Source organism: Suncus etruscus, chromosome 3, assembly GCF_024139225.1.
Source record: "Suncus etruscus isolate mSunEtr1 chromosome 3, mSunEtr1.pri.cur, whole genome shotgun sequence".
In the NCBI taxonomy this organism is placed as follows: Eukaryota; Metazoa; Chordata; class Mammalia; order Eulipotyphla; family Soricidae; genus Suncus; species Suncus etruscus.
The window spans coordinates 75,782,843-75,787,244 of NC_064850.1; the positions used below are offsets into that span (position 1 = coordinate 75,782,843).

At 35.1% G+C, this 4,402-nt stretch overlaps 1 non-coding gene across 1 annotated transcript; it reads left to right on the forward strand.

Moving 5' to 3' along the window:
- The first annotated feature begins 1,449 nt into the window (after window positions 1–1,449).
- Window positions 1,450–1,581, forward strand: LOC126005011 (small nucleolar RNA SNORA2/SNORA34 family). Its single transcript, XR_007494198.1, has one exon. It is a non-coding gene; the product is annotated as a small nucleolar RNA SNORA2/SNORA34 family (small nucleolar RNA).
- Window positions 1,582–4,402: the final 2,821 nt, after the last annotated feature.

A 4,402-nucleotide genomic window follows, 5' to 3' on the forward strand; every position in this document is an offset into this window, starting at 1 on the left:
ATAAATGGGAAAACTTCTATGTTCAATCTCTGCCTACCCACTATCCTCTTCTCTTTCTTTTATCACATTACCTTACTTTTTCAGAAAGATTTTAAAAATTTATTCTAGTTCCTTTGTTTTACAATATTGATTATAACAGGATTTCATACAGATAAAACATTACTCCTTTACTCCTAAGTACCCCATATGATTTTTCAAGCTGAGTTAGAAATATCAGAACATAGAACTAAGAGTAAATACTGAAAACTTCTGGATGTGCCTGCCCCAGAAGTTCCAACTACTGAATCTTTAATCAAAGAATATTACGCCATGAACTTAAAAAGATTTATGTATCTCTATATTTATGTGTTTCTATGTTTACCAGAGCATTATTAATGATGGACAATACATGGAAACAACCTAATGGTACACTCACAAAAGTTGTGATATATATGCATATATATATATATATATTCAATGAAATAATATTCAGCTGGGGGGTTAGAGCAGTGTCGCAGCAGTAGGGCATTTGTCTCGTATGTGCCTGGCTTATGACGGACTGTGGTTCAATCCACTGGCATCCCATAGAGTCCCCCAAGCCAGGAGCGATTTCTGAGCGCATAGCTAGGAGTAACCCCTGAGTGTCACTGGGTGTGGCCCAAAAACTAAAATAATAATAATAATAACAATAATAATAACACAATATTCAGCTACTGAAAGAAATAAAACTTTGTCTTCTTGTATATTATTAGTAAGTCCTAAAACAGAAAAAAAAAAGAATGCTTCATAGAATTTGGTTTGAAGAAATCTCTTTTGCTGTTTTTGTTTGTTTGCAATTTTAGATCAAGTGCTGAAGGATGGCCCTTTTGAGAAGGTGACATTTGAATAATGAACTAGAAATTGTAAGGGAGGGAGCCACAAGATATCTAGGGGAAGAACCTTTCAGGTAGAGGTGACAGCTAAGGCAGAAGTCCTGGTGTGAGGAGAGCAACACACTATGGAAATACAATTTATAAGACAGATGTAAAGTTTCACATTCAGAAAAATCTTTCAATTCAGAGAAAATAGAAAAGGGAAGCAGTTTAACCTCAACAAAACTCATGACAAAAGAATGCTATTCACTTATTCCATAGCCTACCATAGCATTATTCTTTTACTCAGTCTGCATACATATCTTTGCTTTCAAATATTCAACACAAGTGTCCCGATGATATGAAGAAAGTTATTTCTGAGTGAAATCGTTGGGGGGAAAAAAAGTTTCTTTTTCAAATAAAGAACAGTGACAGCTACCTTCAACTGTCTGCAAATAAGATAAGCTGACTTATTCTGGAATATTCTCAAACTTAGTTGTGGTGCTAATATGTAGATTTCCGATCAACAAAGCCAATCCAATATAAAAGCTTGGTAACACTTAGGCCAACCAAGAATGCTCTTAAGGAAATAGTGTCACTCCAAGAAATAACACCAAAGTAGGCTCTAAGAAATGACTTTATATTTAACTGCTGGTTTCAAACAGGAGCCTAAAGAAATGTCTTTCTATGGTCTGTTGACCATTTCAGAATTCTGAAAGTGTCATGGTCAATTCCTTAGAAAGAAACATCTGAGATGGGCGCTGAGGCTGTGGTCTAAAGCCATTTTTGCTGGCTATAAACGGGGTCTCCGAAACCAGCGGGAGCACACAGCTCTTCTTAAAATTGAAGGTGTTTATGCTCGGGATGAAACTGAATTCTATTTGGGCAAGGGATGTGCTGATGTGCACAAAGTAAAGAACAACACTGTAACTCCTGGTGGCAAACCTAACAAAACCAGAGTGATCGATCTGGGGGAAAGGTAACCCGTGCCCATGGAAACAGTGGCAAGGTTCGAGCCAAATTCTGAAGCAACCTTCCTGCTAAGGCAATCGGTCATAGAATCTGTGTGATGCTGTACCCCTCAAGGATTTAAGCTTACTGAAAAGTAATTAAATAAAATGTAGATTAAAAAATGACGTTATAGGAAATCCTTTTGTAAGAAAGCCTCAGAACTACCCGATTAGCCTATCTTCCTAGGCAGTTCCTTCTTGTTTAATAACTCTTGACTTTTAAAGTGTTGTGGCCAATATTGATCCCTAGGTCCCACCCCATATTCAGCCCATAATGCCATGGTCAGCAATTGTGTTTTTATCCCAGCAAAATGTTTAATGCAAGGCTGTCATTCTCAGATATCATTTGATTAAAAAAGAATATTATGATTGTATGATATTAAGCATTTATCCAAGCTTAATCACAGTATTTCTATTAAAAACGATATTATAAAGTTAAGATGAACATAATTTATTGGGCAAAGAATGTCCAAATATATTCATTTTTAAAAAATAAATGTATAAATCTGTACTTTTGGAAATTTTCTAATAAACAATATAGATATATCAGTGACATCAATGTATATTAATAGTATAAATTAGTCTTTTCTCTCTTGTGTCAAAAATTGCAAAACCCTGTTTCTAATAACTATACTTTCTTTATGTCTGCATCTGAATAAAACAGTGTAAATAACCGACTTTGTTCATTGCTTCAGCTGTTTTACAAATGCTTTTTCACTATGACCTTACCAGTCAAATAATCATTCTTTATTTTTACACAAGTCAGATAAAATTCACCTTTTCCTTCATATATGTTAGATGTTTTCTTCTCCCTAAATCACATTTTCATACATTGGATTTTTTTAGTAGATAGAGTACCATATATGTGGTGAGCTCAATCAACATCAAACCACAATATCAATGCACCTCTTAGGGAGCACCATGATATTAAAAGTTTTTCATTACTTTCTTCACTTTCTCTCTTCCACTCAGCAAAGCTTACCCTTTGGGTGTATTTTGCCCCTCAAAATGTCTTTATGCCATATCCTCTGTTCACTGACTGAAATTCATCTGTGTTTATTCCTCAAGCTCTTGCACTTATATATTTTATTACAACTTTTTCATACCCTTTCCCATTCCCAAACCTAATCCTTTCCTTCTTTACCCTCAGGGTCCCTTCCAATATAACTTCAGGTGAAGTAAATGAAAATGCTAGCTTTTGCCCCTAGGCTTCTGGCTTCTTCCACAAAAATTAAAACGTAAAAACATTACATGGATATTAAAATTATATTCCCTGCCCTGCTTACCTTCTGTGCCATTTTGTGGTCTGTCAGTCAACAACATTTATTGAGCATCCACTTGGAAAAGGAAGTTGGTCTTTAAGTTGTTCTCTAAGAAGAGAGAAAAAAGAATGGACATATTGTGATTTACTTTTCTATTTATAAAAGTTCTATCTTATTTTCTGTTGGTTCTTGTTGTTTTTGCTTCTTAGAATTCTTCTTCCGCCATGCCCAGCCCCCCACCTCTAGCCCATCCTCCTGATTGCCTGTCTCCAACTGCTGAAACAACACTTCTAATCATTGTTCTGATCCTCTCAGGAATTTAGTCTCTCAGATTCCCAATGAATAATGTCTCTCTGTAGATCCTACAAATTGTTCACATCCTAATCAGCTACACCGAACCAACTCCCAAATATATAGAAAGGGCATCAAATAGAAAAGAAGTGAAATAAAATTTGTGAACCCCAGTGATGAACTAAGAGTTGTGGGAGATAATTCATACTCCTTGTATTATTCATTTCTCATAACTACTCTGTAGAAAAGCAATTGTTTCTATCTTCCAGATCTTACAAGTCAGCATCAAAAGAATGATAAAACCTGAGAATTATAAACTTGAATTATGTAACTGAGAATTTAAAAAGTAACAGAGTAGAGAGCAAACTCTGATCTGGATGATTCTAAAAAGCTTTCACAGAAGACAAATTTATTTTCTGCAATCGAGTCCAAGTATATTGAATATCCCTTACAAAAAATTTGAGGGAAATTAAGAGATCCTGATTATGCTATGGTCCAGTGCATAAAAAGAACATGTTTATCATATTCAAAGTGATAGAAGCAGACGTCATTGTGGTACAAAAGGAAATGTTCAGGTTTAAAAATGGAGAAGAGGATAATTCCAAATGGGATGTAACATTGCCAAAGCTTATGAAATACCAACAAATTCCAAGAAAAGAAATGAAGAATGCCCTGATACTTATCTGGTAAAAATCAGCCCATTATCAAGGTGAATGTTCTTGAGAAGGCAATTGTAACAAGACACTGCTGTGATTATGCTATTCTTGAGGGTAGATCTCTTTTTTCCAATTTGCAGTTGCTCTGTGTCACTGCTATCCTGATGTCAAAGGCATCAATAATAACATCAAATATGGTACTTTTGCTGTTAAATCAATCTCAGATGGTTGTATAATATCAACTAATAATACCACCCAAACCTTGGATGGTATAAATCCTAATATATGTGATTCCCTCCCTTATATCAGAGGAAATTGGGTATCACAATAGGCAAAATTACTTGGGAAAGTTT